This window comes from Falco punctatus (genome assembly GCF_963210335.1).
Source record: "Falco punctatus genome assembly, chromosome: 3".
Lineage (NCBI taxonomy): Eukaryota > Metazoa > Chordata > Aves > Falconiformes > Falconidae > Falco > Falco punctatus.
The window spans coordinates 21,857,539-21,877,080 of record NC_137582.1 but is presented as its reverse complement, the minus strand read 5'-3'; the positions used below and the strand labels follow the sequence as shown (position 1 = coordinate 21,877,080).

The following is a 19,542-nucleotide window of genomic DNA, read 5'->3' as shown; positions in this document are numbered from 1 at the left end:
CTATCCTCACCTTGAGGGATGCGTAAAGAGAAATTAGAGTGTGTACACTCAATATGTTTTTGTAGTTGATCCCTCTACAAATGTCATGCTCAATTGCAGTAGGTATTTATACACATTAGTTGTGAGCCACTGTAATGAGCAAGCACTGTACAAGTTATTTTGCCTGTATTGTGCTATCTATTTTCATTACCCTACACAACTTTAGAAATGGTTAATACCGTCTGTGACAAACCAGCTGGATAGACATGCACAGAGCTCAATTTAGTGAGGATCTTACAAACTGCAAATATGAGAAGAGTGTTCTGTTCATTAAAAGAAGAGGCTGGAAGTTTCCCTGAGAAGTGGATTAGGGTTATCAAAATTAGTAGCTTGCTTTGTTTAAGAATACAGGGGACTTAATCAGCCATCCCTGTATGTCCTACGACAATGTTACAATCCCATCTCCTTTTACTCGTGAATAATAAAAGTTTGACAAAATGAGAAAAATCATAGGGCATTTCAGAAAACAGTATTCTTACCAAGTTAAATCTTTTTTAATGAGGAGAATGAAACTGGAAGGAAAAGAAAAGCCGCCATTTAATGCATTTGCAAACTACGTAATTGTAACAATTTTGATGGGCGATTTCACAGTGCTGAGACAGTCAGATGGAAAGCCCTGTTGGAAATGCATGATCATTTTCATTTTACTACCCACAGATAGTAAAATACAAAAATACAGCATAACGTTAAGGACATATTTACATACTGGGGAATCCATCAGACTCAAACGGTAGTGTAAAGACACATGTAGACCTTCAGAATTGAAATACTGCATTGAAACCTCGGCATCAAATGCTTAAGAACAGTTACAGTATGGTTAGTAAATTGAACAAATCCAAAGCAACTGTAAAAACACGTGAGAAGACACATACATCTGTGCAGATTATATAAGCAGCATTTTTAAGCAACTAAACTATTAAATCCTAAATGCATTAACCACTGTCACGTCACTGAATTCCAGCCTTCCACCATTACTTCTTAATCCAAAAAACTTCAACAATAAGCATCAAAATACATTCATTCTAGGGTCAGTGAATTAAACTTACATATATGTTTAAAATAATTAATTTTTAATCCTTTTTGTAATCTATATCACATAATTTTGTAATCTTTTTGAGAAAAGACTTTAAAATCTATAATTATTGTAGTTACTTGGCATCACTTTATGAAAACTAGTATATTGTCTTCCTTCCTTCCTTTCCCCACCCTTAAGCCAATGCTGAAGCTCTCAGATACATATCTGATTTCTTCTTGCACCAATGGAAGTGCAAGGGTCTTTGTATTATTAATAACAACCAAAAATAAAAAAGAGTTTTCTGGAATGCTTCTATAGTGATAAAATAGGGATTTGCTAGATTAATTTTGCAGAGACAATACCTCAGTTCAATCATCAGTGGTATGGACACCTGCTTAGAAGAGCATGTCCTGGCTTTCAGTTCCATCAAATAGTCTCTAAAGCCTAAGCAATACTATCTAGCAGTTGTTAGGAGTGAAGAAATATAGTTATTTGAAACTGCCAAGAGCACTGATTTAAAAAATTTTGAACACTGGGGTTATGGTTTGCTTCACCTGGATCAAAAATTAATTTAAAATAAGTTCAGCAAATCCCTTGATTTCTGTAAATTGTGATATAAATCAACAATAGAGCCTTACAGATTTACCCTTAGGTTTGTTCTTTTAATATCAGTAAATGCAATGCAAATTTAGTGGTTGCTATTAGTCAAGGTCAGCTAATAGTGTGCACTCTGAAAACATACTGAGACCTAAACTTCAGGGAGACAGGGTAGGGGAAGAAGGAACATCATCAATTTAAATACTCAGTGGATATGCACAGTATAGTCACACCAAAGAGCACCAAGGTTTCCTTCCCTTGCCTACCCATTCAGGATCATTAAATTGAACTTCTTAAAGACAGTCAATATCATAGTTGCATAGCTCATACTTTCATTAGCAAATACTAATACTTGCAGCCATTCATGAATGAGCTGGGACTGGTGTGCTAGAGAGAATCTGCTGGAGTTGTCTCTCCTCTGTTTGGTTTGGTAGTCTCTGTTTGCTTGTTTTAAAGAAAAGAATGAATGGTTTAGGTGGGTGAAATTTTTGAGTTTAAAAGACTGGGTGATTTCAGGATGTGAAAATGCAAAAATTTAGGAAGGTCCACCAAGCTTTAGCTAGTTCAGACCCTGTCATGCCCTGCATATGAAATAGGGAAAATAAGCTGTCTTCTGACCAGCATGGAACAGAGAGAGAGAGAGAGAGAGAGAGAGAGAGAATTAAGACAAGAATAACTCCTCCTATTCCTAGGAAAAACCTACCCAAAAGACTTGGCTAACATAAGAAGGCAAGAAAGCATTTCCTTCGGAGACTGCACAAACCTCAATGGAACATGAAAGAAACTTGTCTCTAATATATTCCCTAAAGCTCACCACCAGACCCAACATTAAGGTACCAGTAAGTGACCAACCTAATGATTTTGCACAGTTGCAGCATAACACCTACAGGATGTTGACAATATTGCACTATTTATCTTTAGTCATAGCACTGAGTTGTTCTTTAGGCTCAGAATAGAACACATTACAGATACTGAACAAGGTTTGACTGAGGTTTTAAATGCCGTCATGCCACGATGAATTCCATGGTCTGTGGCATTGCTTTACAATCCAGTTCAGAGGGGAACAAATCCCTGGTTGGGACATCATAAATACCACAGTTAAAGAAAATGGCTTTAAAATTCTGTACTAACATTAGGCAGTACTGGAATTAACCACACTCCTCGTTTTAGACAATATTCTGCAGCCTTCAGATGAGCTGTGTCTTACGTCAAAGGAATTCCCATAATGTACAACAAAGCAACCATGGGTCAGAGTGGCACATCTGAGCTTTCCACTCCAACCGCCTTCCTTCTCCCTGTGAAAATCCTCAGGTGAATCCCAATTCTGCTCCATGCTGAAAACTAACAGCAGCAATGTCCTGAGGTGACAGCTGTCAATAGCCAAGCTTTCACCACACCAGTCACCAGTGCTAATTAATAGCTCTTCTTGGGACTGATGATGTCTTGCAGTTCAGCAGTAGTAGCGGGCTTGTTAACAGTTATGAAATCTCAAGCTGGTAACAGAAAAAGGTTCATTGCAAGGGTGATGAATAAGTTTAAGTAAATGGCATCGTTAGCATTTTCTTGCCTCACTCCTCTCCTTTTTCGATAAAGCAGAGCATTTTGTAAATTGGCTTGACTTATCATACATATTTTATGCACTTTAAATTCATATTTATTGCAGGTCTTTTATAGTAATGGTGCATCTGGACTTATGCAGAAGCTTCATTTTAAGACCACAAAATTAAATGCAAAAATTGTATTATTTTTACAATAACATCGAGGTAGAAAAATCTGAAAAATCTGAAACTGATGTAAACAATTTGGTTGGTAGGTTTTACTCTGTTGAAAAGCCTGATCTGAAAATGTTTCAAGCCACCCCACCTATGAGAGAGGTATTGATGTGTATAGATTGAGTAAGCTGATAGATACTACAACTGTGATCTGCTGAAGGACAGGGAAGAACAGGACCCAGATCTATTGAAGAAGCCCTCTTCTAGTGCTTAACAGCCTTCTCTCCTAAACTGTTTGGTTAATAGCACTAACAGTCACAACTCCACCAGGGATTAACAGCTCATTCCGAGCAGATTTCCAAAGCACATGCTTATGTCCACACTGGCAGCTTGCATTCAGGAAAAAATGCTCTTAGCTCTGGAAAGGTAGTCAAGTTGGACATCAAACGCTACATTAATTATCTGATCAGTGAGTAAATAAGACAATTTTCATCTGTGTTTTGCTTCTGTGGTCAGCAAAAAGCTTTCAATTGCTTGACCTATTGCAAACAAGTAGGCAATTTTCTGCTTTTTTTTCCTCAGAATCTTGATAGTTTTAATTCATATTTATGCTATTGTTCCCAGAACTATGTACTCTGACTCGGAGCAGTATCTCATCTAGTGGGGGCTGTGACTGCATGATACAGGGCATATGCAGCAGGGAGAAAAAGAGGGAGCTAGGTGTTCATGCATTTTTGCATTTTAAAGAATTAAATAGGCATTTATAAAAGACAGGAAAGTGAAAAAGAAGCGATCCAGGCAGGGGAGAACCTAGAACATAGGCACCAATGAAAGCCCCCTCCTTACACAGAATCATAACAATGAAAGCAAACAGGGGTCTTCAGAAGGGAAGTAAAACTAATTTAGGCAGCAGCCAGTGTTAGATAATAGAATGGCAATTAGCCAACAGTTCAAAGACAAAAGTCTCAAAAGGAAGAGGATTTAAAAAACATATACTATCTTGCCTCCCAACTCCCTTGCAACCAGGCCTGCAACAAGATCCTGATGGCTGGATACAATTCAGTGGGGCTATTTACATCTGACCGGTAAGCAGAGTTGGGGTCCGAGCTAACAAATTATGCAAGCAGGAGAAACTGTGTTATATGCTGTGGCTAGTTTGGATCCATGAGGAATTCAGAACAAATATGATCAAGAGGACTGTGTACCTGACGGCAGGATGCTAACAATGCAACTCTACAACTGTATTTCCCACCCAATTCTATTTCACATTTTAGAAATACCATGCAGTTAAGGGCCACCAAATTATGAAGCAAGCAGTCCGAAGGGGCACAGACAAATCTCAACTTTGTCATTTTCTGGTTTTGACTGCCAGATCATAATGCTTAAATTCTCCCTCACTATAAGGGCTTTTTTTTTTTTTTTTTTTTTTTGATGATGACAATACTGATAAGCATTACGAAAAATTGTATCTCAAAAGCCTGGAGCAACACATTTGATTTGAAGATTACTTTGTACTTAAAAGTTGTTTAACAAAATGCAAAGTGGTCTTGAAAGCACTGTAACTAAATTTTTGCTGGAATTCACAAAGATAAGCTCTTTATTTTTTAATGTATAATCAAAGCACAGAAAGGAAAGATGAAAACATGCACAAAGTCAATCGTCATGGATCAACACCAAGTCACATTAGTTTTCTCAGGAATGTAAGACAACTGACACACTGTGCTTTGATTTTTATATTTTACTCACTGGCTCACATTGTACCTCCCTGTCGAGGCTCTTGCAGGTAATTAGCAGTAAGGAAATAATGGCCTTCAAAGTCTGTGTTTATTATTGTTTTCTTCCAATTAAACATAATACTTGGCAAAACCAGGGAACTCGCCCTCTTCCTTCCAGCAGTTTTTCCTCCTTCCTGTCCCCTTCTCTCCCTCCAAAACCTTCAAGCCAGGCTCCCTGAAGTCAGTGCACCTATTAAATAAATCACAGCTAGCCTGTGTGCAATGTTTCCCTTCTGAAGAATTTTGTTTGTCTTGCTTGCTTAGCTGGAGAGACGGCTTTTTGACCCTTCTGCATTGCTTCTTGGTTTTATTGGTAAAGCCCCCACTCCCTTTAAGTAATGTTGCTGCCATTTACTGTCATACTCTGATAAACTGGGGGACTTGCCCAAATACATTCCAGCAGCCCCCAGCCTCGAACCCGAAGTGTTTACGCAAACCTCTTTGGATTCACTTCCCATAAATGAAAGAGTTAATCCAAAAGGCCTCCACTAATGCATAATTGCAATTAATGTGAAGGTTGCTAACAGAAACAGAAGAGTACAGATGTTGAATTTTAAATCTGTTTGGGAGCAACCCACTTTTACACATACGGAAGAATGGCAGAGATTTCAATGGGCTTTTCATGTACAAGGCCCTGAGGTAATAAGATAATACACTGTTTCCATTTCCAAAGGACGTAACTTTCTTTAAAAAAAAAAAAAAAAAAAAAAGGTGAAGAAGGGAGGAGATGTTCCTTATAAAAAGGGAGGGTTGCATACCTTATCTGCCTTCCTATGACACCGCTGACATCAACAGCGAAGGCATGACTACAGTGCTAGTGTTTTGGTGTGTTTTTTCCCTTCTCCTTTAGTTTTATAAGACTGGCAAGGACTTACATGAAAGGTTGTTGATCACCTGAGGCAAATAGCATGATCAAATAGATTAAATTAAAAGCAACCAGCCTCAACAAGCAAGACAGAAGGAGGATTCTATGAATGACATACTCGCTGCTCTACCTGCAGACTGTAAATCATCACAGGCTCACTTGACAGTGCCAGACATACGCAGATCAGCATTAAAATATTGTGAGTCCAAACACTGGATTTTTTTCCGAACAACTAGCCTTTTGGAAGTGGAGAGTGAGGGTGGGTTTTTGCCTGATTTCCCCCATCCCCCTCTTTCATATTCAAACACTTGGGGCAAGGCAATTTGACACTAGTTTCTGTAACAAACCTGGTCAGGCAGGATTTCTCACACACCCTGCACAAAAGGCTAACCTCTCACAAAGTACTTTCTGGAGATTTACGTCAAGGTTGAGTGAACTGCAGCCAGGGAACTGAGCTCAAAACACTGTGTGAAATGCTCTGGTGCTAATCACTAAACCAGTGGGTTAGCTGGAGAGAAATTGGGGAGGGGGGGAAAAAACAAACAAACGGAAAACACTCTTTGTAGCACATCCGTTTTCAATATTCAGCTACAATATTTACCTGGGGAAAAAAAATGACTCACTAGTAACTGAATGTTTCTTTGAATTATCAAAATACAGCAATAGCTATACTGAAAAATACACAAATCAGCTTCACTATTCAAGGGATGGTATGGTAGTCATTGCTGGGATTGGTTTCCTTACGTCCTTTTTTCAACTTTTATTCCATATTTCCAATGATATATTAAGGGATGACTAGGTGATGCTGTAACTCAGACATCGATCTCAGTTGTTGCTGCTGGAGATATCTTCCAGAGAGAATACAGTGTTGGATTTATGTGCCACCGTCAGAGGTGAACTGTATTAGATAAGCAACCAGAATAAAGTGACTCACAAGCACTGATAGACCTTGTCCAGGCTATGACAGCAGGACCTTGTTAGAACATATAACTAACCTGCTCTGTCCTGCAGCATAGGTAAGCCACGCCATTGTCTAAGTGTAAATTAATGCATTAATACTTTACAGTACATATTGCCTTGTGTCCACTGCATTTGAAAAACTAGCTAACCTTTTCTATCACTGTAACTTTATGGTCTAGGTTAGATATGCTTTTTACATTTAGAACAGTGTGTTACACAATTGGTTCAGCTGAAATTAATTCCAAGGGGAACTCAGATGTTCCCCAGACCTGTCTTTGGTCATCTTTTGCCCAAAAGTGAGTTCACGTTCATCTGAAAGTCCCTTTTTTTCATCTAAACAGTGGAAAAGCTTTAGATATTCCTTAATAAAATAGGGTAAGAAGGAATAATCCAAAATCTAAGCAGTCTTTTAATCTTACATGCTGCAAGGTCCTACAGCAAAGCTGTACTGAAATGCACACATCACAGTTTTTGCAAGCTATACACAGGCCACCTTCCTCCTGAGGGGTCAGAGCACTCACACCTTTCTGACCCAATGGAGTCCTGGTGTTCCCTCTGCAGGTTTACAGTGGAGGTAAATTTTATTTCCTCCACTGTGACACACTGTTGCACTAAATGACTAGTATTTATTTTGCAAATGTTTCAATACGCTGTTAAAGTTGCCATTATTTCATAAAACAGTGTGTTTATTTATTACATAGACATTGTATATGCACTTAATCGATCCAGTAGCTCCGGTAACTGTATTCCACACCTAATCTATCCTCACACCTAATACAGAGGCAACAAGTAACCATGTAGCAGTTCTTCAGCTTACTTAAAACTTCAGGAGAGAAAGGTAACTACTAACTGAGATAAGTATTAGACACCAATGTTTAAAAAAAAAACACAGCAACAACAAAAAACACAAACCAACAAAACCCCACACATACATTTATGTATTATTTAAGAAATCAAAGTTACTGTTTTGAAACTGCAGTTATAAAGATGGAAATGTTAAGAAAGACTTTCTTCATATTGCTGCAAGAATCTTAGCTGCTCAGCATTTATTGCTGCTCTGTAAAATTGCGGTGAGAAATGCCCTGCTGCAATAAAAATGCCCACAAACCCATAAACAGAAGACACATCAGTTCTTTTAGAGAAAAAAAAGCAATACCATTAAGACAGCCTTTCATCCTTAGTGTGTCTGAAGGGCTTAAGACACACTTTGCTGCCTACATATAATCAGCAGCATTACCACACTAGCACCCTCAACAAGTTTTAAAGTGACATATGACCTTGACAAAAAGATATTTTGTGAAACAGTATTTGTTAATTGAGTTGGGTAACACAAAAGAACAAATTGCAAGGGAAAGTATTACAGCTCATTTAGTGGTGAAGAAGTTAAATCAACTTTAATAAAAACAGTTAATCATGCAATTCAACAATAAAATAATTTTGAAATATCCAAAAATTAACATCTGAGCATATCTGGAAAATTCAACATGATGGGGTCTTACTGAAGTTGGTGATCATTTTCAGTGTGACTAGGTCCTTTTCAGTACGAGGGTTCTGCTTCCTGGGTTTTTTGTTTGTTTGTTTGTTTTATAGACTTGTGACCATGAACCAATCCTTAGCACCTCTACTTTCCACACACAGGTCTGCACGCACAGCACGGCACAGCACCCGCTAGGATATCCTTACAGCTTTCCTTTGCAAAACCCCTGCCTGTTTGCTAATGCCTGGCACAGAAAGAAGACAAAACACTTCTTCTGTAAGGACCTCAAAATACGGGTGGTTTTGCTTGTTTTAATTTGTCTTTGAATGACTGGCGCTTGAGGGCTGGATAAGCTTAAGACATCTTTGAACAGAAAGCAGTGTAGAAAGCTGTTATACGCTTGTAACAAAAGATTTATAGAAGAGTCTGTAATGGACATTATAGGCTGGCTTCTCATTTTTCTTGTATCATCTTCAGGCAAGCTTTGGCATTTTGTGGAATTGCCTCACTTAAAAACACTTCTTTGTATTAGCATACCTGAGTGTGAAATGACTTAGAGCAACACGCACTTGCATATTTGAATTTACTCACCTGTTTTTTGCCTGTAGGTTTCTTTACACTAGAATTCCCCCAAATGTACACACTGAGAGTTACAGAGGGTCATTAATATCACCCAGCTTCAGTCACCTAGTTTACAGGCCTAAATTAAGGAAGTAATCTGCCCAGGCTTCCTAAACTCTCAGTCAAGGTAAAGCAACATTATTTGAGAAGGCAGACATGTTTCTGCTTTGGTTTGCATTCCGGAGGTACCCCTCTCTCTCCTCAACCACTGTGGAAGAAGCCTAACAAAACTACCCTTCTTTCTTCAGCATCTCATTCAGATTCCTATTAGGTGATACAAAGATTCCTGTATTCTCAGTGCCTCCAGCTCAAGATTTTTGCCTATTCTTGCCTCCACTCTGTGACAGCTATTGTACATAAGAAGAGTTACTGAATCATAAGAATCCAGTTATGGAGCTCTTTCTTTTTGAAGAAATTATTATTTTTCAACAGTTATTCACACCCGTTGTTTAATCACGAGCAATTAATAAGACCCCACAAACCTGGTTTCACAGCTCTAAATTACAGCATATACCACACAGAGTTTTCAGGAATTCATCCCATGTATCCCAGTAACCACAAGGTGTAGGTCATCTAAATGAGGTCAGGAAAATGTACAGAGGGGCTGAATATGTGTGGGGAAACCCACATATAACCCCTTATCCCATTGACAATTGTAGGGGAGCAGGAGATCAATCTAAGATATAGCTTAGTAAATCAGTGAAAGGCCTTTAAAATTCAAATACATTGTTCAATGCTCGATCCAGATGCTTCCTTTCTTGCTTATTTCAAGCCTATATGATCTGCACAGCCCTTCTATATAAGAGAATGACTTTCACATGTACACAAGGGAAAAATAATTTAACAACTGGTAACACTGCACACTTTACTCCCATGAAATATGCTGTGCCATCGCCTTTTATTGCTGCTCTATTTATATAACCTGTTAAGATACGCTGACATACCTGATGCAGGAAGGTCATTCCTACCAATGATAACGAGAAAAAAACCATGATAAGCTGTTTCAGTTTTCGGGCTTTGTGTAATGGTGCTTCATTTCTTGATTTCTCAGTTGCTGTTTCAAATGAACACCGCTGAATATTTAACAGGACTCACCAAGAAGGTTAGGTCAGTGTTTGCATTTCTGGATTTAAACAGCTGACTAATGTATAAGGGGTCGCCAATCACTCACTGGTAATAGCTCAAGACCTCCAGTAACTTAAGATGGACATTAACAGATCATTTACTGCACTTTGAGATGGACTTCACAGATTCAGAAGGAGCACAGGCAGGTACACTAAGGAGAGGTATAAAGAGCTCCTTTGAGATGCCAAAAAAAATATCTATATTGTAAAACTTTGGACAAAGTTCCTTGGGCCACTTTTCCTAGTTAATTGTTTGACTTCTAAGAGATATGCTTTCTCTTCAGATCCCTTATTCCTTTATCTGCTCTGGCTCTCTTACAGGCTGGGCATTTCTGACTTTTCAGTAGTTACACCAAGCAAGAGAAAACACTCCTTTTCCATACATACATCACCTCATGTACTGAACGAATCATCTCCAGTCTTATCCAAATAACCTCATTAACTGTTCCTTTCCATCTTACCCCATTTTTCTGCTTCACAAATATCCTTTCATACCCTCTGATTTTAGTTTTATCTTACAAAGCCATCAGTTTTGCATGTCTTTATATATACTTCCAGAGAATGACTATCGCTTTGCTCTATGCAAAGACTAGTACGGAAAATACAGCTTTCATCTTCAATGGCCTTACACTATTCCCTTTGTAAAGAAATGTTACCCTAGAAATTTAGACACATGTATTATAGCAGAAAAATAAAAATATTAATATATAAAACTGTAATTATTCCATGAAATAATGTTTTCAGTTTTAGCTAAACCGCCCCCTTGCCTTCTTGCTTAGAGCCATACTATCATTTTCCATTACCTGACAAATTACATTTTGGAGACAGAAAAGTCATTAACTGCAGATAGCCAAAGTTTTGCTTCCTACCTGCAGTGATAAGGCTGCCATTCAGACACAACAGAAGCAGGCACTTCTTTTATTTTTATCCTCCTGTAATTGCTGTGTAGTGGTGTACATGTCTAGGCTTCCTTCCTAGTTATTGGAGACGAAGCCAATACAATGAATGGCCAAAAAATGAACAGTTCTCTGACTCTACAGACTTTTTTTTTTTTTTTTCCCGGATGAGGTAACTCACTTCTGTACTTCACAGCTGTGTTGTTTAAATTTGCATTGGCTCCAAGAATCCTAGACAGATAACTCAGGCACAGACACCTCCATCATGATTACATGAGACAAGTCCCACCCTGAAAGTCCATGGGATGGGCTAACTTCAGGGAGGGTTTTTTTCCCTAAGATCTAGGGATCATTTCCTAGAGCAGGACTCCTAGTCAAAGCCAAAACTCTAATTTATTTCACTGAAATCCAGTCCAGGTCAAACGGGGTAATAAAATAATATGGAGTAACAGGCCTAGAGAGAAACCACTGGTTTTTGACCTGGTGACTCTCGAACGACCCCAGCTTGGCACGTGGGAAGAAAGAGAGAGCTTTTCTGTCATATTTCAATGTAAGAGTGATGGAAAATGACATTCAAAATTAATACCTTGTTTCAGTTTTAGGGCCACAAAATTTATTCTGCTTTCCTATTTAGTTAAAATTTTCTGTGCCTGAAAGCAAGTTGCTGGATTTCTGAACACGACAGATTTCATGTTCCAAACTTGTCCATTAGCCTTTTGAATTCATATCCCAGCCTAAATTTCAGTGTATGTCAAACACAAGATGTTAGGCACATTTAGTGCAGTTCTCTGCATGCACATAGCCCCATTCTGGCTTTCGCCTTCTAACAGGGAACCTGCCATCTGCAGTGAAAGCCCCGTCTTCTAAATGCAATTTATAGTTCCTGGGCCATGTTCAGACAGCTTCCTTAGAAGACTCCATCTGTTTTGAAGCTGCGATATGTTTTTTTTTCCTGCTGCTATCATTATAGTCTTTTTCCCAAGCAACTTCATAAAACTCTGTCCTTTCCATCCCTTTTGTAGTCAAAATGCCACACAGCCCTTCAAGTTACCAAGTGATGGTACCCTCACATTTTACACAGAAAAATAATAAAAAGGTCATTAATTTTCCTTGTTACTTACAAAGCCAAATCAAATGTTGGTCTTAAATTAATCTAGTATTTCAACAATAGGACAAAATCTTAATCTCTTTTCTTCAGATCCGCATTGGCACAACTGTCAGAGTATTTCAGCCATTTGTGCTTCCAGTGTTATTAGTGGAGGGTAACTCAAATCCTTCAACAGTTTCTCCTAGAGAAGGATTTGAAGCAGGTTGACATTCTGCACATACTAACAAGAGAGTGACACAGTTATGCTGGTCATGGTAGAGTTCTCCAGAAAATCCCAACAGAACTTTCCCTTTGGAAATATCATTTATCTTAATATGTTTCCAGCACACTTTTGTATTTAAAATTCTCTAAAAAAAGATCGATAAAAAAGTATCGAGTGGTTAAATAGATGCTGTTCTTCAAGTCACCAAGTTTGCATAAGAATTATTATTTTGATGATACAGACTTATAAAGCTTATTTATACTTTTTGCCCATTATTTAAACAGTTCAGAAAGAAGAAATCGTAGGCCAAAACGTTTGACAACTAATTGCTGGCTATTAAAACCAACCCTCACTTGACAACTGTGATATGACTAGAAACCATGACCAGCTGAAGTGCTTTTGACAATACCAAGATAATGAATACAGTTTCACTTAAAAAATCTGAAGGAAATTCCATTTTTTTTTAATGATAATGTCCTGACTATAGATACTATCAGTATTTTGAAAATTTGGCTCATCTCCAGAAGGAGTCTTCCTGGTTTAGCAGGAGAACAGAGCAGTAGCAGGCAGCACAAGTACGATTCAGTGAAGGCACTGGTAGGCATATCCAAAAAGCATGATATATGTAATTTCTATTGAGACACTTGAATAACTCATGTGGAGTGGAGGTCAGTGCAAAAGGCCACCTGAATCCACTGATGGCACTCTGCAGTCTGCAAACAGGCCAGAAAAGCAGTAACATTTTTGTCTATGCAAAAATAGGTTTTAAATCTACAGAAGGCTCACAGCAACTTCACCTGAGAGCTGTCACACTCTAAAAGCTTCAAAATTAAATAGCTTTTTCTCTCCAGGATTCATTTAAGCAACGCTGAACAGGATGATCAATGATAAGGTTATAGCGGAGAATGCACAAAGCTTTCAAATTTCCTTCCCATTGTTGCTCCGCTTCCGTTAGCTGCATCAGTGTCTCTACAGCCTCCTAAATGAACTACGTCAGTTTGCTCATATAAATACGGCATATGCTATATATATATCCAAGGGGGTTTTATTTAACGTAAGGGTATATTCTGGGATTATATAGAGCTGGGAATACCACACTCTCATGCTTTGCGCAGTACAAAGAGAAAACTCAAGACTAAGAGGAATTGGTCAGGCTGAAATATCCTTTCTGACATTTCACAATGGGCAAATACAACTGTTAAGTTTTTCCTTCTCCATCTAAAGAGATATTATAAATATATCTGAGAAGTCACGGACTAATCTCTTACATACACCCTCGATTCAGTCCATCCCCTCTCTCCTTTGACACTGACTATGGACTTCTTAGTCATTTCAGTAAGTTTACATTTTTTCTCAGTTATTTCTAACAAACCACAGTTACATGGCAGGGAGATGAAAGGTTGAGCGAGATTCTCAGGGCTCATGAGTAAAGTCCCTAACAAGGCACAGCTGATCTACAGACAGACAGACAAAGATATCAACCATGTGTTGAAAATAAACAGTTGCAGTCAATTCCCTCGCACCGGGGAAGTGGGGAATAGCACACTGGCAGTGTCTGAGCAGCAAGAATGACGCTGCCACTTCTCTGAACCGGCACTAGTCCAGTGATGGGAGTATGTTGTTTATACAGTCCCGGTTCCCCTATCTATCTGCTGTTCTCACCATCTTGACCTGACATGAATGGTTTGGAAACCATTTGTTCATGTCTGAAGTGTGAAGTATCACAGTAAGGCAATTCAGTCTGCAAAAGGGTGGCTCTGACAGACAAGAGGTATGTGTATACTAGACATACAAAATTTTACTTATTTTTTTATAAACCTTTCTGCTTCTGAACTACGTCATATGCAATGTTCTCAAAGCAATTTGCTAATATTCATAAATCTCAATGTTCTTTGGAAGCTACTGTATAATAAAAATATGCATCAACAGAAGCACAAAAGAAATTTGCATTTGTCCCAAATCATACAGCCTGTCTAAGATAAGGGGTCCTGGCTCCTCCGACTTCATTTATCATACCCTCATCTCCTTCCAAGGCAGTTTACAGAGCTACACAATAGACTTAGAAACACTAACCTGTGAAAAGCCATTTAATACGCTGAAGTAAATATGCCCATCAACAGCAAGTCCACCAGTTTCTGGCGGGCAGTGTCACACTAAATATCTGATATTCTCCTGATCATTTGAAGCAGAATTTTCTTAGCAGTAATTTGACTCCATTGTTGCAGTCAACATACACAAATAGAAAGAATGCTGTAAATGCCTGTATTTTATCAATTGCAATATAGGTTTCAAAGCATTATAAACATGGAAATTGTTAGATACCCTACAGCGTGAGTCCTATAAAAAAATGATTTTAAAAGGATAAAACTACTCTGGACATATACTTCCAAGTGTATGCTGTAAATATTAACATGTTCCATCAGGAAAATATAGAGTCCTGATGTTTTCAGTGAAATAAAAACAGAACAAAAATGAATAGGCCCATCAGATGCAGAGTAGAGCTAGATTCAGTGTGCTGGAACATGGAATAGAAACAGAATACAAGGACAGACGGAGCATATCGGATGCAGGTGAAGTCATAAAAAGCAGAGGGGAAGCATGTGGCAAAACATATAGTAATGGTACCACTGCTGGTAGTACTTGAGGTAGGTTAATGTCTTCCATAAGGCCCAAAGTGCCACAGGAGCACTGCATTTACCTAAGCTTTTACTTCAATACTACCTGAATTTTCCCCTTTTGCAGACTTCTTGCTGTCACAGACACCAGTCCCTATGATTACATCTGCAACAAATGTCCATCTGTTAAAATGTCACTACTGTTGCAATAGCTTTCTGCAGGGTGTAAATTCCAAATGTAAAATGGTAATTAACTCTACATTGTGGAAAACTTGTTATTTATGTAACTGTTTAGCTTTTTTCAAATGTAACCATACGTTAGGAAAAGAGAACGTGGCATGTGTTACTAGGTATCTAGACTGTTCACAAACGTTGCAGGTCATTACAAGGAACATCAATGTTCAGCAAAACAAAGATATTTACAGAAGTGAAAACAGTATCTTGGACAAGTAGTGCTCTTCTGTATTACTTTCACTTCAAGCACATATAGAAATTCTTTGGTACGTTCTTAATATCTCACACTTCTGGCAAGTCAATAATCCAATTGCGGGGAAAAAAAGGGGGGGGGCTTGTCTTATTTAAAAGCAAATCAACAGTTCAATCACAATTTTTATGAAGACATAATTCATGTTTAAGAACATAGCTCATGGATGTTTTTAGCACTATCTGTTCAAAACAGACCACTGAAATCAATGAAAAGGAAAACACCTATCAATATGGGGAGAAAAAAAAAAAAAAAAAAAAAAGAAAGAGAGAACTATGGTTGAATGATTATTTATTATTATTTAACCAACCAAAGTCCATGTATTTCAGCGCTGGCAGAGACTGTATTTTATTACCTATGAAAGCAGTATGCCTATTGAGAAGTTACTAGTTACTGCATTTTCTACTTGCTATGTGACTTTTCAACAGAGAAACTCTAAATGCTTCACGAAAATGGACAAACATATCAGAAGCACTAAATACAATAACACACTTTGATTATGGACTGATTATTACTGTTTCTACATATAACCAGGGCCTATCTGCTGAAATAAGAAGTCTGCATAATTCCAGGAAGCAAAACTTCAACTCTTACAGCTGGCAGCATCCCGAAGGCAAGCAGCCGAGGCAACGCACGCCAGCAGGGGAATCGCACCCAAAGCTACACCATCACAGCTCCAACCGCCAGCGCTGCACCCGCACTGGTCCTGCAGCAGCAAGGCAGAGAAACCACTCTGCCCCTCCAGGTCAATCATCCCGAGGTGAAACAGCTGCTTTGCCAACACTGCTATGCCTTGGCAAAGATTTGGGGGACAAACTCTGGACCTGCAGAAACCATAATGGCTGGTGAAACAAGATTCTTACAGGGAAAAACCCAGAAAGCCCAGGTATCCGTTTTCCCCTAAGCAGAAAAGTTTTGGCAAGTCTGTTTGTTTTTACGTTGAAAATTGTATTGCTTTTCCTGGCCTGAATCCTATCTTTCAGGACGAAAGGGGAAATTTTGACTAAAACGACATATAATTTTAATTAACTCTTGTTAATAACATTTAAGGTTTTTCTCTTTTCTGAGCAAAAGAATTCACTTATTCCTGGTTCACACAATGAGAATTACGGTTATCAATTTATTTATTTTTTCAGATTAAAACTAGGTTATTGTCTAACTACATTATTCATAGGCTCAAATGATTATGGATATTTTGTAAACAAAAAAAAATCGTAATTATCAGATTGAAAGCAGATGCAGGTCAATGCAACGTAACACTTTACATAACAATCAATAAAAATGTCAATACAAACAACTACTAAAGGCACCATATGACATTCCAATGGGGAAGGAAAAAAAATTTTCTTCATTTTCTACTTAGACGCCTTGCTTCCTTTATCAGCAGATGGCAAGCAAATTACTAGTTCAATCCATATGTCTGTATCTGATAGACAGTGTTTTACAAGTCTGAAATTAGTTTGAAACATTTTGGTGTTGGCCAGACTACAGAGGAAAACAGGATAAGTTTGTCTATTAATGAAAAGTTGGTTTTGTCATAACAAATACTTCCACAAGCTACTACCCATCCAGACTCATTCAGTCACTAATGGAATTTGTACCCAAAGACATAATCTGTGTTTAACAGACTAACAATTTGTAGTTTCATCCATTCTGCTCTGCTGCTGTGCTCCAACATGTCTCCTTCCACGCTGAGGTTTGCTTAGTGGTGCTGATGAAAGCAAGCAAGGCCATGAGAATATTTTTGGTAGGAAGGGTATCAGATCTCCAGGGCCATTTATGTGCATGCATTCGTAGGCTTTCGAAAGAGAACCTGTCAGAGCAAAGCCCATGCAGACCAGTACCCCAGCTCCAACGATGGCAAAGTGCAGATGCTGAGAAGATGATTTAAACAATTTTGCTTAATCTCTCCCCATCAGGAAGCCTCCCTTTGCAGTGCAGACAATGTATATTTCAGGAAAGGCAGATCAGAAAGCCTAGACAGTTCTTCTAACAGAATTAATGGTTTGGTAATTTCTCTTTCAAAAGAAAGCTCTAAATTTGGAATATTTCGATAACTTTTACTATAGAAAACTGTGAGTTTCACGAAGATTGGTGGGGGACAGAGAGTGCCACACCGAGCTAAAGAAGACAAGAAAAGAGAGGTTACAGTGATGTTTCCTTGCAACCTGGCCAAGCAAAGAGGAAAGCAGGTCTATACTGACGAAAACAGCCAACAGCAGGGGTCTGGAGGCATTCACAGCCAGGCAGAGCACCAGACACACCCTGCAGCTCTAGGCACTGGAAGCCCTTCGGCATAGACAGCTGGATGGAGGTCCTGGTAACTTCCTAGCACTTACAACATTTAACTTCTCTGCTGAGGACCTACAGAACCAGCGCCGATAAAACATTTCTCAACTCAGTGGTTTTAAAGACTTTCTTTCCTTACAATAGTGATGTACCTGGGTGACTGGTGTCCAAAATGGCTTATGCTTCACTTCTTAAGGAGGACATTACTAAGAAAGCATCCAAATACCTTTAGCAGTGATTAAGGCTTCACCCCAGGCTGTCTGTTCACTTAACTGAAATGATGCATTTCAGACAAAGTTCAGCCAAGAGGCCTATACCAATGCCAACTCAGGAGACTGAAGTCCAGCAAAACACCTCTCCTGAGATACATGCAGCCAGTCATGAGGTTTGACTAAAACTGAGTCTTATGTGAGGAGTCATTTAGCTGAACATTATACCAAGAAACTGAGGGACCGAATTTAACAGATATCAACTCTCCTCTTAATTTTTTTTGATAAGTCCCTCCACCAAACATGCTGACAGTTCTTATGCGTAACCACTGCAAAGACCTCTACCCTTCAACCATTTAGTTGGCTATTAGAAGGCAAAGGCAAATTGATTAAGTGATGATTAAATTCACAGTCTTAAAGGCATGAGAAGTTCTATTTAAAAATCCACACAGATTTAGAACTTCTGCTAAGCAGAACATAATTTTATGTAATGGAAAATTCAGTCAAGTTGTTAACATGCTCTTTGCTTTAAAAATTATTAATATTAGTCCTACAAACCATTTGGCTATATAACCACAGAAATTCTGTGTTCAGTGGAAAAACCTTTTCATTTTTACCTTAAAAAGAAATCCAATTCTTAATTTCCATTCCAATTTTTAAACCAGATTTAAAATTAGTAAACAAACCAGTAAAACACATGTACACACACAAACATATGTAGGTGCCAAGCTGTTTATAAGCCTTGAAGCCTACAAGGTTTTAATCACATTTTCCATTAACTCTCCCCAGCCTCTCAAACACTGCATTAGGTAGGGTTTATGAGAATTTTCAACGAAATGAGATATTCAAGCTTCTAGCATACCTCAGTCAAATATAAATGAATTTCAGTAATATGCTAACAGGTACTGCGCTACTGTCAATGGAGAGTTTTACAGATGTTTGTCGTTTTTATCAGCTGCAGGGAGGAATGCCAAAATTATCACCATAGCTGAGTCCATTAACTGAATTGTGAAGAAAATGCTTTTCTCAAGAAAAAGGCTGACTAAGCTTATTCTGGATGATACAAACTTTTAAATGGATCTGGAATACATCCACTTCAGGCTGGGAGAGAAGCTGCCATGAAATGTCAAAAAAATATGGGGTATACCTCAGTATTTCTAACTCAAAAGAATAACCCCATGAACATTAAAGCAGTTGCTATCAGAAAAAAGTCAAAAATATGTGAAGATATTATTCTCCATATGTCTTATAAAGGGGATAATAGTGGTATATTAAGTTTTGCTTTGATTTGAAAGCTTTCACGTTGCGGTGTCTGCCTTACAGCCTTTTAGTCATGTACAGACTGGAGTAGCGAGAGCTTTGAAGTGCCCAACTTCCACTGAAGTTTCTAACACTTTTTTAATAAGTCTGAAGAGGTCTGCGTGTGATTTGTGTGTAATTTCGGAACAAGCTCAGAAATTCACCCCAACACAAGAAGACAGAGTTTCTTGAGAAAGGAATGGGAGCGTCATTTGAGCTCAGTATCACTGTCGAGGCGCAGCAGCAGAGCAACAT

The 19,542-nt window shown here is 38.4% G+C and overlaps 1 protein-coding gene and 1 long non-coding RNA gene across 8 annotated transcripts in view; one reads left to right on the top strand and one right to left on the bottom strand.

Annotated features, from left to right (window-relative positions):
- TRPS1 (transcriptional repressor GATA binding 1) overlaps positions 1–19,542 on the bottom strand; it is a 220,083-nt gene that overhangs the window by 125,796 nt on the left and 74,745 nt on the right. The gene's annotated exons all lie outside the window — the stretch shown is intronic.
- Positions 1–19,542, top strand: part of LOC308060341 — an 89,155-nt gene extending 69,613 nt beyond the window's left edge. The window contains exon 2 of the long non-coding RNA XR_013926682.1: positions 1–19,542. This exon is cut by the window's left edge and continues 28,067 nt beyond it. This is a non-coding gene — a long non-coding RNA (uncharacterized lncRNA).